Raw genomic sequence first — 22,041 nt, 5'->3', positions numbered from 1 at the left:
AATGAGGAGAGCAGGAAGCTGGACCCAGGGGAGCCACAGAGAACTGGATTTGAATCCTGACTCAGCTCTTGTGAGCTGTGTGATTTTCTTCCTTCCCCTCCGAGCCTCATTTTTAATCATTTTAAATCATCTACAAAATGGAGACAGTTCAGGTTAGGTTTGCCTACATGAAACAGAAAACCCAAATAATAATAATGGTTTAAAGAAACGAGAGGTTTATTGATCTCTTACAAGAAAGAAACCTGAAGTGGGCAACACACGGCTGCCCTGTAGCAGCCTGGGCATGGATCCAGGATCCTTCTAACTTTCGGCTGCTGTCCTCAAATTCTCTTCATGGTCCAAAGTGGCTGCTCGATCTCCAGCTATCATGTCTAAATTCCAGGTAGGAGGAAGGGTGAAAACGGGAAGGAATCCCCTTAAAACTTTCTGGCCTGAGATCAGTCCTTCTGCGCTGCATCAGGCTCTGGTTCCCACCTGTGTACCAGGCAGGGGATCCGCAGTTGGTTCTGGGACAACAAATGAGAGTCTCCAAACACGAGATCTGGGAGGTCCTGAAAAAACCATCACTGCTATTTCTAGAGTGCCTGCTATGGAGTGCCAGACACTGTGCTAAGTGCTTGTCATCTCATTTAACCCTTTCCACCATTCAACAACTTACATTATTACAACCCCTCTTTCATAGATGAGGGAACTGAGTTCAGAGAGGTTAAATCACTTGCCCAAGGTCACACAGCCAGGAGAAAGCAAAGTTCAGATTCAAGCCCTGAACTGTCTGACTTCAGATCCCCACACTCAGCTTGTACAAGCGTCACTTTAAACATTTCAGAAGTTCACCGACCTGCCCTCCCCACTCCCTGCACTTCCTTTGAGGGAGAGATAGGAAGGGTCTAGCATCTGAATCAAATAATAGCAAAACCATCTGGGTAACATTTTCTGTTCGTCCAAAAGCTCAGAATTCCTCACGTGGTGCCAATGGCCCAAGGGCGAGAGAGATGGAAGAAGCTTAGAGGAGGTCTAATTCCATGGCCTCATCTTACAGATGGGAAACGGAGGCTGGGAGAGGGAAGGGACTTAACAGAGTGAGTTAGAAGCAGAATCTGCCCTTAAGCCCATTTTGGCTGCACGGTCAGAGTGCCCATCCATCCATCCATCCATCCATCCATTCATTTATTTATTCCTTTGATGTTTATTGAAGGCCTGCTATGAGCCGTGCACTGTTCCTGGCATTGGCACAGACAAACGTCCTGCCCTCATGGGGCACATGGTTGAGTCACTAGGCCAGATGGGAGGTGGCAGGTGGTGGGCAAGGTGTGTGTTGGGGGAGTGAATCCTCTCTGCAGTCCTTCCCCTTTCTCATTTTCTCTGATTTCTGATTTTTTCCTCAAGGACTCAGAACTGGAGACAGCGTCCTGGAGGCTCTCATAGTGGAGCATCCTGAAACTGCTGAAGGTCTGCCTGTGAACCTGAGCTGTGAGTAGGGTTTCCGGAGCACAGATCTCTCTAGATGTGCCTGATTTCCCCCAGACCTGTCACTCCTCGTCCAGTGACCAAGAGCACGGGCAATGGGAGAGAAGGAAGCTGGATCCAGGAAGGAGGGCCTGCGACCCAGTAAGCCATAGGCAGGGATGGGGGTCAAGGGCAGTGGGGCACATGCTGATGTTCAAGTTCTAGAACTTGCCCGTAACACAGAGGCTCCTCCTAGCACCACTGATAACCAGAGAATTTGGGGAAGAGCTCAAAGGCTCATCGGAGAGCGAATGGTTAAAAAAATTGTACCGTGTCTGGATGATGGGTCAGTGCGAGTCATGAAAGAGAAGAATTACGATGTAGGATTCAAGCATCTACTTCCAGTTGTATGTAATGGTAACTCATACCGGCTTAAATGGGAATTGAGCGGCTCAGTCTCTCAACAGTCTGGAACGGGGTTGGCCTTGGGGATAGAGATAGCAGAGACTCTTTTTTTATTTTTATTTTTTAAGATGGAGTCTCACTCTGTTGCCCAGGCTGGATTGCAGTGGTGCGGTCTCGGCTCACTGCAATCTCCGCCTCCCGGGTTCAAGTCATTCTCCTGCCTCAGCCTCCCAAGTAGCTGGGATTACAAGCACCTGCAACCATGCCTAGCTAATTTTTTTTTTTTTTTTTTTTTTGTATTTTTAGTAGAGATGGGCTTTCACCATGTTGGCCAGGCTGGAACTCCTGACCTCGTGATCTGCCCTCCTTGGCCTCCCAAAGTGCTGGGATTACAGGCGTGAACCACCATGCCCAGCCTACCCGAGACTCTTAAGTGTCCTTGTTAATTCTCTCCCTCCCTCTCTGTCTCTCAGTTCCAGGCTCACATCAAATCATCTTTGATTTCAGAGAGAGGGCTTACCAAAAAGAAATTTCCCAGGAAAAGACTGTGATTGGCTAGGCCTGGGTCATGTGCCCCACCCCTGGAACAATCATTGCAACAGTGTGGGAGAAACAGCATGATGGGTCAGGCCTGGGTTATGTGCCCAGCCATGTGGCCAGAAGGGAGGTGAGAGGGGATGGACAGGCCCACCAGAGCCACAAGGTGAGGGGCATTTCTCTGAAAAAAGGAAAGCTAGGCAGATAAAACCAACATTCACTCTTGCTATGTATTTATTTATTGAGACAGAGTCTTTCTCTGTCTCCCAGGCTGGAGTGCAGTGGCAGCTCACTGCAACTTCTGATTCCCAGGCTCAAATGATGCTCATGCCTCAGCCTCCCGAGTAGCTGGGACTACAGGCACACACCACCATGCTCAGATAACTTTTTGTATTTTTTTTCAGTAGAGACAGGGTTTCACGATGTTGGTCAGGCTGGTCTCGAACTCCTGGCCTCAAGTAATCAGCCCGCTTCAGCCTCCCAACGTGCTAGAATTACAAGCATGAGCCATCGCACCTGGCCCCCTCTTGCTATTTTTGATCCTAGGTTATATTGATAAACATGGAAAGTTATCCTCAACATAGAACTGTGAATTTGTGTGTTTTCATGTAGCATGGGGATCGGGAACCCAGACTCGGGAGCCAGACGGTCTGGGCTCAAATTCCAGCCTTGCCACTTTCTTACCATGGTCTTAGGTGATTGACTTCACCTCCCTGAGCCTCAGTTTCTTCATCTGTAAAATAGGCATAATAAGGGTGCTTGCCTCATATCATTGGTGACGGGATCTCTGAGTCAAGCCATGTCAAGTGTGTTGGAGTGGCGCTCGGTCTGTCGTCAGTTTTTGATCGATGTTAGCGGTTGGAGAGGCCTAGAGCAGGGGTTGCCAGCTTGAATGCCCTGAAGGGTGAGACAATAAGCCAATGAGGGGAGTGGGCCCACTTAGGGACACAGCGGGGAACGGTGGGGACTGTAGCAAAATGGAGTGGCTTGTCCCATATGAAGTGGGCAGCTGGTCCTGGCCCTAGCTGACTGCCACCATGGAGAGACAAGAGTACAGGATGGCTGGTTTCTCTGTTTTCCAAGCATGGCTGCATTCATCTGCTTTTCTGTGAGATTCATCCTCAAGTAGTTTGACAAAATGGCAAAATGCTGAGCTGGAGAACATGGTGGAGGCCAACACCATGGGCTGGATGTGGTTCGTGGCTCGCCCACTCACTGCCTCCCAGGTAAGCAGATGATGAAAGATCTTATCTGGAAAGGACAGTCACCAATGTGGTGACAGTCACTGTCCCTGTGTTGTAGGATTTACGGTGATTTGAATCTTCTTGGTATTTAGAGATTTTATTCATCACCACCAACAACAAAAGAGAGGGTAGGAGCTGTGGGAAAAGGGGTTTGGAGGAGCGTGGGGAGAGAAGGTGGACAGGGTGGTGGCCACATTCAGGGTGCTTGCGGGAGCCCAGAATGTCAGTCTCCGCATGTTAACACACACCAGCCTTGACGCCTAGCAGAGGCAGAGCAGGGTGGGGGCCAAAGCTGCCTTCTCCGTTTCTCCTTAACGGTGTCCCACGTAGGTGACCTCCCTCTTGCCTGAGAACCCCTGGACTTGGGTTCAAATCCCAACATTACCAGTGTGGGATTTGCGACTTTACCTCTGCGTCTGTGTCCCTGTCTGCAAAGCGAATGTAGTCGTGCCTCCTTTCCTGTGTAGATGAAGGGATTGCAAAAGCAAGCCAGGAAGGACATAGCCCAGCTTCGAGTGACAGGTGTGCCACACACGCAGATGTCTGAGCACCTGGTCCTGCCGTCTGGAGATGGTGTGCATCCTGCATCTCTGGGCACTTCAACCCAAGCGGGGGACTCAAGTGCTGGGATTTCAAATGGAGGGACAATTTTAGGTGAGATTATCTCATACCTCATACCTCGTAGATGGCTACGAGTTCTGAGCACAGACTCTGAGCCAGGCTGACAGCTGGGTGCTGGGGACAGAAAATTAAACAGCCAGCACCCATGCTCTGCGATAAGCCCAGGGCACAGAGGGGCTCTTAACCCATTCAGTGAGCATGAATGCTCATCTGGAGTCTTGACTGTTTGGTCTGAGGATTGAAATCAGTAGTTTGACACTATTGAAGGTCAAACAGGACTTTTTGAGGGAGAAGGTGAGGAGACGGTGTCCCTGGCCGTAGGAACAGCCAAATGTAAGGGCTGGGTGGCTTGAGAGGGAATGCAGAGGCGCTGGGCACGAGGCTGGTCTAGTTCTGCTTTGGGTCTTTCCCTCTCCCCCACGCCCCTGGGCCTCTACCCTCGACTCAGCTGCTCCCTGACTCCCACTTCCCCTTTCCAACCAGGCAGCTGTAGTTTTGGGACTGGGCCCTTTTCTGCTAGGGACAGGAAAACACACTTGCAGGTCCAGTGCATGCGTGCGTATCACGTGCACGAAGAGGGGCCCTGGGTTCTGCCCCGCGCCAAAGTCACTGCGGTAGGGGCCTGGAGGAAGCCCAAGGTCTCCTGCGGGCCCAGGAGGTGTGTCATGGGGTGGGATGGACGGAGGTTCCAGACAAACCAGGGGCAGCCTCTCTCTGTGTCACTTCTCCCTGAGGTCACAGATGGCTGTTGCAGTCTCAGGTGTCACATCCTGACTTGACCATGCCTACCCTGGCTGCGCTCAGCCCCTGTGGCCAGGGTGGGTCCATGCTCACACCTGGATGCAAGGGATCCTGGGAACATAGCCCCTGGCATTGGCAGCATCGAGGTGGGAGGTGGGGAGGAGGGGGCTGCTGGTGGGAATGAAGGGACCAGCCTGTGAGATCCTGGAGGGGCCATCATGGGAATAAGGGGGAGCAGCAGAGGGATGGATGAAGGAACCCAGGTGTGGTCAGAGGCTCCCAGATGAGGGCCTTCCAGGAAGTGACTGGCCATATCCCTGGCTGCTGGGAGGTGGAGGTCTCCAATGTCCATGGGGTCAGCAAGGGGCTGGGGGTGAGCGGTGGGGAGGAAAGGAGGGGGGGAAGTGGAGGGTGTGAGGTGGGGCAGGGACGAGGGCTGGGAGAGGTGGGATCTGCTGCAGCCCGAGGGGGTGGGTTGAAGAGGGTGTTTTCAGGAAAGAAGCAACTTGACTTGAGTCAAGCTGCAAGAGGCCCAAGGTGTTTCTGAGTAGAGAGGAGGAGGAGGAGAGCAGGGCACGGGAGGGGACGGCAGGCTAAGAGGAAAGTCCGGAGGACCCTCTCCCCACGGGGAGGGTAAGGCTGGAACCTGCAATCCTGTCATCTGAAGGTGACTGTTTCCCATTTGACAGACCAGGAAACTGAGGTTCAGGGAGTCCTCACTGGCAGGCCAGGGCTCCAGCCCAGAGTTTGGTTGTGACTTTTGAGTGGTCATGGTTAAGGCTGACTCATCTTTCTGGGACGTGAGTTCTAGCTCTTTTGGAGCCCACTCCTTCAGTGTCTGTGGGAGTCCTTTAAAGATTGAAATCAGTAGTTAAACCCGTGTCCGCTTCAGTCTACCACGGAGTCTCATTTTTTGCCCAAAAGTATAACTGTAGAGCTCCAACTAAATGGATTCCCACATGATCTCCGGTTACACGTGATCGCTGGGTCCCTCTGTCCCCATTTCTGCCATTGTGTTCTTGTGTCTTTGGCTTCTACGTCCACATTTATGGGCCCTGGGGCGTGGGGGAGGCCAGGGCTACTTGCTGGACACCCTCCAGAACCAACCCCACCCCAGGGCAGCGCTGGGGCTCCCCGGGTCCTCCTGCTTTGGAAACTGAGTGGCCAAAACACTTCTGTGGGCTCTGAGGGCAGGGCTGGATGATTTTGTGTTTTGTGTTTCTTTGAGACAAGGTCTAGCTCTGTTGCCCAGGCCGGAGTGCAGTGGAGCAAACACAGCTCACTGCAGCCTTGACCTCCCAGGCTCAAGCGATCCTCCCACCTCAGCCTCCCAAGTAGTAGGACTACAGTCACATGCCACCATGCCTAATTTTTTTTTTTTTTTTTGTAGAGACAGGGGTCTTGCCATGTTGTCCAGGCTGGTCTCTAAACCCTGGGCTCAAAGGATCCTCCTGCTTTGTCTCCGAAAGTGCTGGGATTACAGGCGTGAGCCACTGTGCTGGGGCCAGGGCTGGGTGTTTTGAAAGATACTCAGGGTCGGGTGCGGTGGCTGACGCCTGTAATCCCAGCATTTTGGGAGGCCGAGGTGGGTGGATTGCCTGTGGTCAGGAGTTCGAGACCAACCTGGCCAACACGGTGAAACCCGTCTCTACTAAAAATACAAAAAAATTAGCTGTGCGTGGTGGGGCGTTCCTGTAATCCCAGCTACGCGGGAGGCCGAGACAGGGGAATCACTTGAACCTGGGAGGCAGAGGTCGCAGTGAGCTGAGATTTCACCACTACACTCCAGCCTCGGCAACGGAATGGAAAAAAAAAAAAGAAAAGAAAAGATGCTCCGGATTTTGCCTTCTGGAGTGTAAAACTAGACAGGGGCACCTCAGAATTGGTTGGTTTGCATGTGAAAGTCATTTGCTCTCTCTAGGAATTAGCTAACCCTGGGAGAGGTGCTAATTCTTAGTCACGAGGTCCCAGATGCCGGAGCATCAAGAATATAGAAAGTAAGAAAATACAGTTAATATATTATATCTAGTTAGTACACTGGGCTGGTCTGGCTTCCTGCTGCATCTCCAGCACTTACAACAACCTGGCACACAATAGATGGTCAAAACGTGCTTCTTGAAGGAATGAGGCTGGGTCGTGTTTGTGAAGGGCTGATGTGTGTCACATGAAGTGCCCCTGTCTGACTTTACACTCCAGAAGGCAAAATCCTGAGTATGGCGAAATCTTGGTTCACTGCAACCTCCACCTCCCGGGTTCAAGCGATTCCCCTGCCTTAGCCTCCCGGGGAGCTGGGATTATAGGCATGCGCCACCATGCACAGCTAATTTTTTTGTATTTTTAGTAGAGGTGGAGTTTCACCATGTTGGCCAGGCTGGTCTCGAACTCTTGACCTCAGGTAATCTGTCCGCCTCAGCCTCCCAAAGTGCTGGGAGGACTAGCTTCTTTCTGGTGTCAGCCAGCAGCTCCTTGGATTCCGATGAGTCACCCTGGCTTTGAACCTCAGTGCCTCCACCCGTGAGCTGCAGCAGCATCAGTCAGGCTCAGCCTTCCCATCTGTAAAATGCGGATACCGTGGAATGTCTCAGCAGCTTGGGAAGATCAGAGGGAGCACGGGCAGAAGACAGGGGCTGGCTGTGTTTTCTTGAGATTTAGGAAAGATGATCTTAGGGAGGGAAACTCAAACCTGGATACACACCAGCCTCACCTGGGGTACCTGTTAAGATACAGACTCCCAAGTTCTGAGTCTGTCTCTCCGATGGAGGAACCTGTAATCATTATTTCAAACATGCTCTCAGATGCCTGTGACCCCAGAAAGGGCCATGCTGTCCTCCAGGTTCTGTAAAGATGTCAGGACATGCTCTGGGCTTCGGCCTTCAGCGAAGAAGTTCTTTTAAGTAACAAGGAAACTACTTCTTTGCTTGCTGTTGAGGGCATGATGTCACCCAGTGCCTCTTACAGCAGAGCACGTAAGAGCTTTCGCCTGGCATGGTGTTAAGAAAACCCATCTCGCTAAGAAACTGACATGCTTCTCCTTTTCCAGTAAGGAGAACTGAGTAATGTATCCTGTTTCCCTTTTTGCCCCAGCTGCCAGGAAGCTCAGGCCAATCCGAATCTCATCAGCAACAACTCATCATTTGGCATATTTCCCTCTACTTTTCTCCTTGGTCTTGATCTTCTACTTTTGTATTCCTAGCTTTTTGTGTATGTGGGAGATGGAGATTCTCAATATAAAGGGAAAGGAGGAGGGAAGGAAGAAAGGCAGAATAAAGATCTCCATCATGGGACACCACACTTAAAATTTTGGCCGCCAGCCCGCTGTGTGCCCTCAGGTCACTCACTCTCACTCTCTGATTCCCTCTACCCTCCTCACCTCCATCAGTCTCCCCTGCAGCCTCTCCTTTCTCTGTCTTCCCTGAAATGTTTATTCCCTTATTCATTCAACACATATTTATGGAATACCTATCTGTTCTGCTCCATAACAAATGACTTTGAAACGTCTTAGTGGATTTAAACAGCATTGATTTTGCTCACGAATCCGCAGTCTAGGCAGGGTCCCCCTGGGAGAGCCGGTCTCTGCTCTTCTTGAGGTCAGCTGGGGTGTTAATCTCTGAAGGCTCAAATATGTGTCATTTCTTGGTGTTGGGGGAACACTAGCTATTTTCAAAATCTTCCCATCTAACTATTTTGAAATATACAAAAATCGTCCGCTATAGACTTCCTGCTGTGTTATAGAACGATAGAGATGATTCCTCCTATCCGGCTGTCATTTTGTACTTGTTAACCAATCTCTTCCTCCCCTCTGCTCCCCGATCCCCTTTCTATCCTCTGGTGACCTCCATTCTACTCTCTGCCTCTGTGAGATTGACTTTTTAGCTCCTACATATGAGAGACAATTTGTCTTCCTGCGCCTGACTTAATTCACTAACATAATGTCCTCCAGGCTCATCCGTGTTGTTGCAAATGACGATATTTCATTATTTTTTATGGCTGAGTAATATTCCACTGTGTATATGTATCACATTTTCTTTATCTATTCATCCACTGATAGACACTTAGGTTGCTCCCATATCTTGGCTATTGTGAATAATGACACAATAAACATGGGAGTACAGACATCTCTTCAACATGCTGATTTTCTTTCCTTTGGACATATACCCAGGAGTGGGATTGCAGGATCATATGGTAGCGCTAGTTGTAGTTTTTTGAGGAAGCTCCGGGCTGTTTTCCATAACAGCTGTACTGATTTACATCCCCACCAACAGTGGCCGAGTTCCCCTTTCTCTGCATTCTTGCCAGCATTTGCCATGTTCTGTCTTTTTGATTATAGCAATTTTAACTGGGGTGAGATAATATCTTATTGTGGTTTTATTGTATTTCCCTGATGACTGGCAATGTTGAACATTTGTTTTTCATGTATCTGTTGGCTATCTGCATGTCTTCTTTTGAGAAATGTCTATTCAAGTCTTTTGCCCATTTAAAAATTGTATTTTTTTTCTTCCTGTTGAGTTATTTGAGCTCCTTCTGTGTTCTGGACATTAATTCTTTGTTGGGTGGATAGTTTGCAAATATTCCCTCCCATTCTATAGGTTGCCTCTTCTCTCTGTGGATTGTTTCCTTTGCTATGCAGATGTTTTTGGCTTGTTGCATTCCCCATTTGTCTATTTTTGCTTTTGTTGCCTGTGCTTTTGAGGTCTTATAAAAAAAAAAAAACACTTTGTCCAGACCAATGTCCTGAGGCATTTTCTCTATGCTTTCTTCTAGTACTTTCATAGTTTCGAGTCTTACATTTATGTCTTTAATCCATTTTGAGCTGATTTTTGTGTGTGGTGGGAGATAGGGGTCTAGGTTCATTCTTCTGCATGCTGATATCCAATTTTCCTGGTACCACTTACTGAAGAGACTGTCCTTTCCCCAGTGTATATTCTTGGTGCCTTTGTAAAAAACCATTTGGCTGTAAATACGTGGATTTATATCTGGGTTTTCTATTCTGTTCCATTGGTCTATGTGTCCATTTTTGTTTTTGTTTTTGTTTTCTGAGACAGAGTCTTACTTCTTGCCCAGGCTGGAGTGCAGCAGCGCCATCTCCGCTCACTGCAATCTCCACCTCCCAGGTTCAAGCGATCCTCCCACCTCAGCCTCCCAAGTAGCTGGGAATACAGGCAAAAGCCACCATGGTTGGCTAATTTTTGTAGTTTTAGTAGAGACGGGGTTTCACCTTGTTGGCCAGGCTGGTCTTGAACTCTGACCTCAAGTGAACTCCTGCCTCAGCCTCCCAAAGTGCTGGGAATACAGGTGTGAGCCACTGCACCTGGCCTATGTGTCTACTTTTATGCCAGTACCATGCTGTTTTGGTTACTATAACCTGGTGGTATGTTTTGAAGTCAGGTAGTGTGATGCCTCCAGCTTTCTTCCTTTTGCTCAAAGGCCCTGAATGCTTTGTCCATACAGATTGCATACAGATTTTAGGATTTTTTTTTTCTATTTCTGTGATGAATGTCATTGATATTTTGGTAAAGATTATATTGAATCTGTAGATCCCTTTGTGTGGTATGGACATTTTAACAATATTAATTCTTCCAATCCATGAACATGGGTTATTTTTCCATGTTTTTGTGTCCTCTTCAGTTTCTCTCATCAGTGTTTTATAATTTTCATCATAGAGATCTTTTACCTCTTAGGTTAAATTTATTCATGGCTGGGCATGGTGGCTCACGCCCGTAATCCCAGCACTTTGGAAAGCCGAGGTGGGTGGATCACGAGGTCAGGAGATAGAGACCATCCTGGCTAACATGGTGAAACCCCGTCTCTACTAAAAATACAAAAAAAAAAAAAAAAAAAAAAAATTAGCCAGGTGTCATGGTGGGCATCTGCAGTCCCAGCTACTCGGGAGGCTGAGGCAGGAGAATGGCGTGAACCCGGGAGGTGGAGCTTGCAGTGAGCCGAGATCGCACCACTGCACTCCAGCCTGGGCAACAGAATGAGACTCTGTCTCAAAAAAAAATTATTCGTAAGTGTGTTTTGTTTTTCTTTTTGCAGCTATTATAAATGGGATTGCTTTTTTCTTTTTCAAGTTGCTTCCTACCAGTGTAAAGAAACACTTCTGATTTTTGTATGTTGATTTTGTGTCTTGCAACTTCACTGAATTTATTAGTCCTAACCATTTTTGAATGGAGTGTTTGGGTTTTTGTAAATATAAGATGATGTCATCTGCAAAAAGGGACAATTTTACTTCCTGCTTTCCAGTTTGGATGCCATTTTTTTCTTTCACTTGCCCAATTGCTCTGGGTAGGGCTAGAGTTTCAATTTTGCAACCTTAAAAAAGTTGCACGTTGTGAATGTACTTAATGTCACTGAACTTTACGCTTCAAATGGTAAAAATGGTACATTTTCTGTTATGTATATTTCACTACAATTAAAACAACACAAATGAAGCCCTACAGAAAAGTTTTTTAAAAGGCCACCAAAAACCCTAGAAAGCTCTGGGAGGCACCCAGTGCGAGACCCGCACAGAGGGGCTCAGGCCTGAGATCAGGTCACCAAGCTGGGCAGACACGGCCAGCTCCTCCCCGTTACTGCTGGCTGCCCCGCTCTCTGGGCCTCAGCTTCCTTTTCTGTAAAACAGGGTTAGTGACCAGGTGCGGTGGCTCATGCCTGTAATTCCAGCACTTTGGGAGGCCGAGGTGGGTGGATCACCTGAGATCAGGAGTTCAAGACCAGCCTGACCAACAAGGTGAAACCCTGTCTCTGCTAAAAATACAAAAATTAGCCGGGCATGGTGGCAGGCGCCTGTAATCCCAGCTACTCAGGAGGCTGAGACAGGAGAATCGCTTGAACTCGGGAGGTGGAGGTTGCAGTGAGCCGAGATCACACCACTGCACTCCAGTCTGAGTGATGGAGTGAGACTCCGTCTCAAAAACAAAACGAAAAACAGAAAACAAAAACAAAAAAACCGGGGTTAGTGACGACGCCTCCCTCAAGGGAAGGTTGTTTTTGTTTCATTTTTTCAAACAAGGGAAGTTTTGCAGAATGTGATGAAATAACCCATGTAAGGCAGTCAGCACAGAGCACGGCCACGAGTGGCCGAGGGGAGTGGGCCTGGGGTCTCTCAGCTCTCCAGAGCCGAGGCCCACAGGAGGTGCCAGACCAGAGTCTGGGCAGGGGTCTGGCCCTCCTTGCCCCACCCCTCGTCGGTTTCCTAGGTGACCAAAGCCAGCCCGCGGGCTCCCCTGCGTGGTCGCCGCGGGGATGGCACTCAGAGAACCCACCGCCTGGGGCTCCCCTGTGAACAAGGGGACCTCTGAGGGTCCTTCAGCCCCAATACCCAGGTATCCGTGGGGCTGGATTCTGGCCGGGAACAGGGCTGGACCCCTAGGAGCCCGTCACATGGGCGAGGCAAGCCAATCCAGGATGATTCCGCTGACACGTAACGAGTTCCTGAAACAGTATGAACGGGAGTGGTAAGGATGGATTCCACATGGGGAGAAATGGGGAAGGGGTTGTCAGGTGTAGGGGTTGGGTTAGGAGAGCTGGCTTGGAAGAGGGAAGGGCACCGGGTGGTGGGGACAGCATGTGCAAGCCACAGAGGTGGAGACTGGGCGACCTCTGTGTACACTGGTGGGCAGGAGCACGTGCTTAACGCTGAGTGAGTGTATGCGTGTGGCTTTAGCGGGAAGCAGGGGGGATGAACCTCAAAGGAGAAATGGGCCAGGTGCCCACGCCTGTAATCCCAGTGCTTTGAGAGGCCGAGGCCAGCGGATCATCTGAGGTCAAGAGTTTGAGACCAGCCTGGCCAACATGGTGAAACCTAGTCCTTACTAAAAATACAAAAATTAGTCGGGTGTGGTGGCACATGCCTGTAATCCCAGCTACTTGGGAGGTTGAGGCAGGAGAATCGCTTGAACCTGAGAGGTGGACGTTGCAGTGAGCTGACATCTCACCACTGCACTCCAGCCTGGGCCACAGAGTAAGACTCTGTCTCAAAAAAAAAAAAAAAAAAAAAAAAAAGAGAAATGGGAGCCAGGTGGTGAGAGGCTCTGAATGCCAGAACACCATTTACTCTTCTTATTTTTTTCAGATTGGCAATAGGTAAGAAAGAAACCCTCCTTGGTGGGAAATGTCTCTTGTGCCAGATGCCACCGAGGGGTCGTTCAATGCCTTGTCCCAAGTGCTCCTCAGTGCAACCCTTTGAGATTCTGTTATGAGCCTGCCTTGCCTATGAGTGAGGCTGAGCCTTGGAGAGGTGTCCTCACTCCCTCTGGGTCACATGCCAAGATGGTGGGGACCTGAGAACCGGGAACCAAGGTGAGCCCTGATTTGCAGTTTAGAAAGGTCACTCTGGCTGTCATGTGAAGGAAGGACTTGATGGACAGATTAAATGCAGACAGGCCTGTTAGGAGGCTGTTACAAAGGCCCAGGCCAGGGATGCTGATGGTTGGAGGTACAGAGGATCTGGGGTGTGAGGGACCTTTGTGAGAGGTAATTAGATACTGAAACTGACTGGTCCTGGTGAAAAATCGAGGGTGAAGGTGAGCAGAGTGAAGGATGACTTTGAGGTTTCCAGCCTGGGAGACTGGCGGGTGATGATGCTGTTTCTACAGGGGGCTGAGCCAGCTTAGTGGGCAGTAGGTTAATGATGGCTGCAAATTCTTTTTTTTTTTTTTTTTTTTTTGAGATGGAGTCTCGCTTTGCCGCCCAGGCTGGAATGCAATGGCATGATCTCGGCTCACTGCAACCTCCACCTCCTGGGTTCAAGCCATTCTCCTGCCTCAGCCTCCCAAGTAGGTAAGACTACAGGCATGTGCCACCATGCCTGGCTAATTTTTTGTATTTTTAGTAGAGACAGGGTTTCACCGTATTGGCCAGGCTGGTTTCGAACTCCTGACCTCAAGTGATCCGCCCGCCTCGGCCTCCCAAAGTGCTGAGCCACTGTGCCCAGCCGATGGCTGCAAATTCTGTGCTCCTCTTTCCATTGAGCGGGGGAGTTTATTCCTTTCTTTGTACCTGGGCTTGGCCCAGGACTCACGTGACCCATGGAACAGAGGTCCAGCTGGTATTCCATTGCCTGGCTATGGCAACTCGTTCAAGAGTGGTTTGGTGACCTGAGTAAGTCCAGTGAGATTCAGTCCTGGGACTTTTGCTGGAACAACTAGACAAAGAAAACTCCTTTCCAGTTGTGATGTCCAGCTGGGAAGATGATGTGAATCTGGAGTTCTAAGTACCAGAAGGATCCTAAGAATGAAGCCACAGCAGAGGAAGGTGAGTGGGGAGATGGGCAACAACAGCTATTGAGGCTGGATGGTATCATATGGGCCTCTGCGTCATCAATGCTGGAAGCCCAGACAACTTGGTTACGTGAGCCAGCTAATTCCCTTTATGGCTATGACAAATATTAAAAAGTAGGCTCACTCAACAGCTATTCTCAATCCCTCTCCAGCTCTCCTTCCTCTACTAACTACAGAGTCTGAAACCTAAATTGTTATTTCCCAGCCTCCTTTGCAGCCAAGGATGGCCATGTGACCTTTCTGGCTAACCAGGGTCCCTGGAGAGGGTGGCCCTTCCTGAATAAAAGGAAATTCTCATGAGGAGAAGGCAGTGTTTGTCCCCCTTCCCTGCTGCTTGGAAAGTGGGTGTGAGGCTGGCAGGTGCAGCCAACTTGCAGCTCTCAACGGTAAGCATGAGGGGCAGAGCAAGTGCTGAGGGTGATGGGACCAAAACACAGAAGGGCCCAGGTTTCTGATGGCACTGCTGGGCTGCAGCTCCAATCCCAGGCTGCCTCCTGACACCCTGCTGAGTGAGATCAACAAAGCCCTGCCCGAGCAAGCCCTGCTGCTTGTCTGCAGTGGAGTATGAGTGTGCTGACAGATGGAGTGAGGCAGAGGAGCCCAGACCAGTGCAAGGAGACAACTGGAAAAATATTGAAAAGGGGAGGGAGTGGCCCTAGCCAAGTGATGCAGAGAGGCAGGGTAGGAGTGGGCTAGGGCCCAGGTCAACTCACTCACCTTCCATTCTACCCCGCCTCACCCTTCTATACTGCAGAGGCTAGCAAGCTAAAGCCACCCTTCCTCCCGGATCCCTTGCAGCTGTGATTCTGGATGTGAATTAGATCCTACCAATGGGATTTGCTCCCATGAGATTTGGAAAGCAGCTCTCTTCTTGCTGCTCTTGGCAGTCTTTGCTGGCAAGTGACCTTGTGGGTGTCAAGAATCAGTTGCAGCAGAGGACACAGTGCTGGACCCTCTGTCATAGTATCTGGACTCCGACTTCCTGAGGCTCAAGATTCGGGTACAGCAGTGGTGGTAGCATCCTAACCCCTGGGTGGCAGCCACAGTGGGGGGTTTAGAGGTGGCCCCTGACTCCTCACCTTCCTGGCTGTGGCCTCGGTGGCAGCCCCTCTTGGTCAGTTCTGTGGTGTTCTGGGAGTCATTTCTGGAAACTGGCCCTGGAGCACGCTCCCTGAGTACATCTTATGATGTTGTAGGTGCTGAATTTCCTATGTTCAATCTCTTTCTGCTTAAGATACCTAATGTGGCTTCTAGTCCTTACACTGAAACATGACTGATACAAGGACCAAGAAGTGACCGTTGGATTTAGAAACCTGGACGTCATACGTAGGTGAGCCTCAAGGGAGCATTTTCACTGGAGTGGTGGTGTAGGGCCATCCATTGTGGGAGCCGTTAGCACCTGTATTAATTCTCCAGGGCTGCCATGTCAAAGGACCACAGATCGGGAGGCTTCAACAACAGGAATGTACTTTTTCACAGTTCTGGAGTCTGGAAGTCCAAGATCAAGGTGTCAGCAGGGTTGTTTCTTCTGAGGGCTCCCCTTGGCTAATGGTGGCCGTCTTCTCCCTGTGTCCCCACATGGGCTTCCCTCTGTGCGTGTCTGTGTCCTAATCTCCTCTTCTTATATGCACACCAGGCATATTGGGTGAGGGTCCACTCTCATGACCTCACTCTACCTGAATCACCTCTTTTTTCTTCTTCTTCTTCTTTTTTTTTTTTTTGAGACAGAGTCTTGCTCTATCTCCTAGGCTGGAGTGCAATGGCATGATCTTGGCTCACTGTAGTCTCTGCCTCCTGGATTCAAGCAATTCTCCTGCCTCAGCCTCCTGAGTAGCTGGAATTATAGGCATGCACCACCATGCCTGGCTAATTTTCGTATTGTTAATAGAGACGGGGTTTCACCATATTGGCCAGGTTGGTCTTGAATTCCTGACTTTGTGATCCACCCGCCTTGGCCTCCCAAAGTGCTGGGATGAATCACGTCTTTTAAGACCTTGTCTCCAAATACAGTCACATGTGGAGTTACTGGGGCTTCAACATATGAATTTTAGGGGAACACAGTTCAGTCTGCAGTTCCCCTAAAAACATGCTCTAATCCACAGAAGTGGGTCAAACACCAGGAGGACACTGCTGTGGAAGAGGATGGAGATTTAGCTTCCAAGGTTTTGGCTCTCTGGGGTCCCTGGTCCCCAGCCCTCCTCGGCCCAGTCTCCAGATTCCCCATCTTTGTGTGCCAATAATGGTGTCCAATCTCACTCTCACTGACCATGGAGGAAACCAGGGTGCAGTGGGTGTTTCCTGGAGGGGAGGGCAGGGGAGGGGAGGTAGGGTCGGTGGATGGCAGCCGGAGGGGTCTCGAAGACAAAACCCCTGGGCTCCTTCTTTGTAAGATGGGAGAGACCGGATGTGAGATGAGGGAGTCAGTAGAACGAGGCTGAGGACATTGGAGAAAGAGCAGAGTGACACCCTAGAAGTGGGGAGAGGAATACAAGATAAAAAGGAGAAAGCCAGCCCCATCACACTCACGCTGACATTTATCCAGTGTCTGCTACGTGCCAGTTTCCTTCTAGGTACATGACACACATACTTGCACCCCGTGCTCATGGCTATCCAGAGAGGGAGGTGCCCCCATCAGCAATGGGAGAGCAGTTTGCAGAGGTGAAGCCACTCACTGGGGACACACGGCCAGATAGCAGAGGAGGCGGGTGGAGACACAGCCTGACCCCAGAGCTCGTGAGTGGGAGAGGTAGAAAGTTGGAGGAAGAGGACACAGTCATCTTGAGACGGGCTTGAGTAGAGTGGAGACTGAGGTCACCTCTGGAAGAAGAAGTTGGTGTTTGAGAATGGGGTTGGTGGGAAGTGGGGAGTAGGGGTGAGAGAGAGCCCCCTAGCATTCAGTGAGGGTCCTTGCTGAGGCTGAAAGTGGAGTTTGCCTCCTAGACTTTCTCCCACCACCATCTGCTGCTGCGGGGTGGATGGGGTCTTGAGCTGCATTCCTTCCCTGGGTGGCCTCCTGCTGCTTTAAATACTGACTTAGTCTCTGGAGTCATAAAAGAAATGGAAGAAAACACAAATAAACGGAATGATATCTTGTGTTCATGGAATGGAAGAATCAGTATTGTTAAAATGTCCGTAGCACCCAAAGAGCTACAGATTCAGTGCAATCCCTATCAAAATCCCAACGTCATTTTTCACAGAAAAAAAAAAAAAAAACCCTAAACGTTGTATGGAACCACAAAAGGCCCTGAGTAGCCAAAGCAGTCTAGAACAAGAAGAACAAAGCCAGAGCCATCACCCTACCTGATTTCAAAATATACTACGAAGCTGAGATCTCACCACTGCACTCTAGCCTGGGCGACAGAGTGAGACCATGTTTCAAAAAACAAAACAAAACAACAACCCCAGAAACTCATTTCTCAGAGTTCTGGAGCATGGGAAGTCCAAGACCACGGTGCCAGCAGATTCAATGTCCGGTGAGACCTGCTTTCTGGTTCATAGATGGTGAACTCGTCACTGTATCCTCACGTGGTGGAGGGGGCTAGTTAGCTCTCAGGGCCTGTATTATAAAGGTGACAAGCCCACTTACGAGGGCTCTTCCCTAATGACCTAATCATCTCCCAAAGGCTTCTCCTTCAAATGCCATCACGCTGGAATTAGTTTTCAACATATGAATTCAATATATACATTCTCAGGGATGTAAACACTCGGTCAATAGCAAATGCCATCTACGTTGGGACAACTCCACGCTTGTGCCTCCAGCCTGGACCCTTCCCCTTTTCCAGAATCTTCTATCCAAACACTCAACAGCTTCATGTTCAACAGGCTTCTCACCCAAAATGTCCAGGACAGAAGCTTGATTCCTGGATGCTCTAAGCCCACTCCTCCCGCGGCCACCCCCTCCTAGTTAAATGGTGCCTCCATCCGCCAAGGTGCTAAGAATGAAACCCAACATCATTCTTGACTCCCTCAGCAAGTCCTAAAGCCTCTACAATACCAACTCTCCGTCCAGCCACTTCTTACACTTCCCACCATCACCTCCCTGGCCCAAGCCTCCGTCCCCTTGCCTGGACACTGCCATGGCCCCACCGGGTCTCTCAGCGTCCGCCCTGGTGTCACTGTGGCCTATTCCTCATATGGCCACCAGAGGGTGCCTTCTTGATCAGGATTCGCCGGTTTTTCTGCTCGCGCCCAGAAGAAATCCAGTGTGTGAGCGAAGGCTCCTTGGTCATTTTTTCATGGCGCTTTCACCACCTGCCACTGTGATTGTATTTGTTGCTAGCTTGTTTATTGTCTGTCTCCCACCTGGAATGTGAGCTCTCTGGGGGCAGGGACTTCTATTTGTACACTGCCATTTACCCAGAGAAACGGACCCAGAACGAGCTTGTTAACCATGGGATGCTGGCCTGACAGAGGACTTGCTGGCGAGGGCCGATCTTCTCCACCCTTCTCCCCGACTATTCAAGGAACCTTTCCCCACAACCTCCATGTCCAGATGCCCAGCATCAGAAGCCCCTGGACCACCCAGAGCTGGAGGATGGACACCTGGGTCCAGGGCTCCAGAAGAAAGGCAGGAGCCGGAAGGCCATGGGGGAGGGAGGGTGATTTTTCTAGTGAGAATGAAGCCTTGCCCAAGACCTGCCCATGGGAGGAGATGAGATGGGGATGGAGGGGTGCATTGTTTGGAGAGGAGAAGCCGCTCCACTTCTCCCGCCTCTGCGGACTAGCGTAGGGGTCCCCAGAGAAGCTTCATCTGTATTTACAGCTGCTCCTCGTTGCTCGCATTACTGCCTGAGCTCTGTCTCCTGTCAGATCAGCCGTGGCATAAGATTCTCATAGGAGCATGAACCCCATTGTGAACTGCGCATACGAGGGATTTGGGTTGCAGGCTCCTTATGAGAATCTAATGCCTGATGATGATCTGTCACTGTCTCCCATCACTCCCGGATGGGACCGTCTAGTTGCAGGAAAACAAGCTCAGGGGTCCTACTGATTCTACATGATGGTGAGTTGTGTAATTATTTCATTATGTATTACAATTAATAATAAAGTGCACAATAAATGTGTTTGCATCATCCCAAAAGCATCCCCCCAAATCCGTGGAAAAATTGTCTTCCACGAAGCCAGTCCCTAGTGCCTAAAAGGTTGGGGACCGCTGGGCTAGAGCAACGGCTGGTGCAGACCTCAGGGTGTTTGGTGCCTGAAGGTGGACAGGCAGGCTGGGCTGGGACTCTGTTCCTACCCTCCCACGATAAGGTTGGGACTGGGCTAAGAAAGGGAGGGGGTGAGTGGTGACTGCTGAGGGCCTAGAGGGGGCACCCCAAGGTCCAGTAGGAAGAGGATTTGGTTGGGTAGGAAGGGGAGGGGGCTTTGTCCCAGAGCGACGGGGAAAACAGGATGCCACGCGCAATCTGGAAATCTCGCAGCGCCCTCTCCCGGCACTAACGCATCTCTACATTCCCAGGGAGAAACGCGGAGTTCTCAACTAAAGCTTCAAGGTGGAGAGCGAGAGAAGGAGGCGGATTCATGAAACATTTCGGAGAGAGGAGCCACGGGGCCCTGAGGGCGGCAGAAGCTGCGGCCGAGAGGAAAAGCACCAAGAACACCGCCCTGCCGGGAACTAGTTTTAAATCCACGTCCAGGTTTTCTATGAGCCTCGCTGGAGGAATATACGTTCAGGGTAAATTGTGTTGGTCAATGGGTACTGTTAACTGGAAAAAAAAAAAATCACACAATCTATATATTTAGAAAGGAGATTTTATTTCTTTAAAGAGTTGCAGCCTGCAAGGTGGCCATCCTGCACATGGCATGTGGCAGAGGCCAGAGACAGGCACTTCAAAAGAGGAGGGGTTGGGGTAGCAGCTTTATGCTAAAGGAGTTGGCTAAACATACATATTCAACAGGCTACAGGAGGAGCTATGCATATTCATGAAGGTGGCCCTGACGGATGCATATTGGAAGAACATGCATGTGATATACTACCCATGTTCACTTTGGGGTGGAGACTTAACGTGTAAATGCATTACACTTAGGCCCTATACCGCTAAAGGTCTTCCGAACACGGGTGCGGAGCGTCTGCAAACCGGCCAGAACTGGTCCATGGTCCGTGGTCTTCTGATCTGGAGAAAGTTACTGAAATCAGTCTCTTCTCTAATGAAGGCTGGAATTCGGGCCTGGAGCAGGGGCTCAGTAGCTCAGCGTAGGGGCCCTGGATGAGCTGTGATTGTTTTCATCTGGCTTATCTCGAGGCCGCGGCTTGTTTAGCTGCCAGAGCAAAAGAAACACCTTGTGGGGGGCAGGACAGAGTTCACGGTTGAAGTGTGGGGTGTGTGACCTCACCCTCACCTGGCAGGGCCTGAGGTCCTGGTTGTAATTTGGTATTGTGTTGCCACAAAGTCTGTTCTGTCCATATTATGGTTCTTTTTTTTTTTTTTAATTTATGGTTCTGTTTTAACATTACTGCTGGTCAGTTGTGTCTAAACTGCGAAAGGGAGGTGTATAATGAGGCGTGTCTGACCTCCCCTTCCATCACGGTTGGGATCTCAGTTTTAAAAGTTTTTCCGGGCCAGGTGCAGTGGCTCACGCCTGTAATTCCAGCAATTTGGGAGGCAGAGGCAGGGGGAGCACTTGAGGTCACAAGTCCGAGACCAGCCTAGCCAACATGGTGAAACCCTGTCTCTACTAAAATGCAAACATTAGCTGGGCGTGGTGGTGGTGGGTGCCTGTAATCCCAGCTACTCAGGAGGCTGAGGCAGGAGAATGGTTTGAACATGGGAGTCAGAGGTTACAGTGAGCCGAGATAGTGCCACTGCACTGCAGCCTGGGCGACAGGGCGAGACTCTGTCTCAATAAATAAATAAATAAAAATAAAAGTTTTTCTGAGGTCCCTTTGGCCAAGAAGCGGTTCGTTTAGTCAGTTGGAGGGCTTATAATTGTATTGTTAGTTTACAGTAGCCATCTGGAAAACTATAAAGTTGAGTCTACCTTACACTGTGCAATGGGATAATGAGTCATGTCAAATAATTCAGTGTAACAAATGAAACCACAAAACTATAAGAAGAAACTATAGTAAACTGTTTGAAAAATATAATTTCAGAATGGCAGAGACCTTTCTAAAAATCACAAAGAGCCCAGAAGCCATAAAAGAGAAGATTGATTAACCAAACTATTTAAATATGTAGAAGTCCACGTGGCTCAAGTCACCATCAGTTAAGCCAAAGTGCCAGTGGCCACCTGGGAACACATGGCTGTAACTTGTGTGATAGACCAGAAGTGAGTTCCCCTAACGTGGAAATCAATCAAAAAGACCAACACCGAATAAGAAAGTAGGCAAAAGGTATGAAAGCACAGTTTACGGGAAAAGAAAATACAAATGGTTTTTGTTTTTGTTTTTTCGGGTTTTTTTTTTTTTTTTGAGGGGGAGTTTCTCTCTGTTGCCCAGGCTGGAACGTCGTTGCATGATCTCAGCTCACTGCAACCTCCACCTCCTGGGTTCAAGCGATTCTCCTCCCTCAGCCTCCCAAGTAGCCAGGATTACAGGCGCCTACTACCATGCCTGGCTAATTTTTGTATTTTTAATCGAGATGGGGTTTCTCCATGTTGGCCAGCCACGTCTTGAACTCCTGGTCTCAAGCGATCCAAAGTGCTGGGATTACAGGCATGAGCCACCATGCCTGGCCACAATGGCTTTTAACCCTCCAAAAAGATGCCTATCCTATGGAAAAGAAATGCAAATCAAAACTCCGGTGCAATGTCATTTATTGCTTACT

At 49.7% G+C, this 22,041-nt stretch overlaps 1 long non-coding RNA gene across 4 annotated transcripts; it reads left to right on the top strand.

The window, feature by feature from the left end:
- The first annotated feature begins 11,999 nt into the window (after positions 1-11,999).
- LOC107970247 (uncharacterized) lies at positions 12,000-20,818 on the top strand. Of its 4 annotated transcripts, XR_010156220.1 has the most exons (7): positions 12,249-12,451; positions 13,666-13,775; positions 14,165-14,249; positions 14,481-14,661; positions 15,030-15,275; positions 15,510-15,605; positions 15,692-17,373. It is a non-coding gene; the product is annotated as an uncharacterized LOC107970247 (long non-coding RNA). The 4 variants fall into 4 exon arrangements; XR_010156219.1 differs by lacking the exon at positions 13,666-13,775 and having other exon boundaries at positions 12,000-12,451; XR_010156222.1 differs by lacking the exons at positions 13,666-13,775; positions 15,692-17,373 and adding an exon at positions 19,737-20,818 and having other exon boundaries at positions 12,245-12,451.
- The last annotated feature ends 1,223 nt before the right edge of the window (positions 20,819-22,041 follow it).

This window comes from Pan troglodytes, chromosome 23, assembly GCF_028858775.2.
Source record: "Pan troglodytes isolate AG18354 chromosome 23, NHGRI_mPanTro3-v2.0_pri, whole genome shotgun sequence".
Lineage (NCBI taxonomy): Eukaryota > Metazoa > Chordata > Mammalia > Primates > Hominidae > Pan > Pan troglodytes.
Note: the sequence above shows the minus strand (reverse complement) of the source record. Positions and strands in the feature narration are given on the sequence as shown.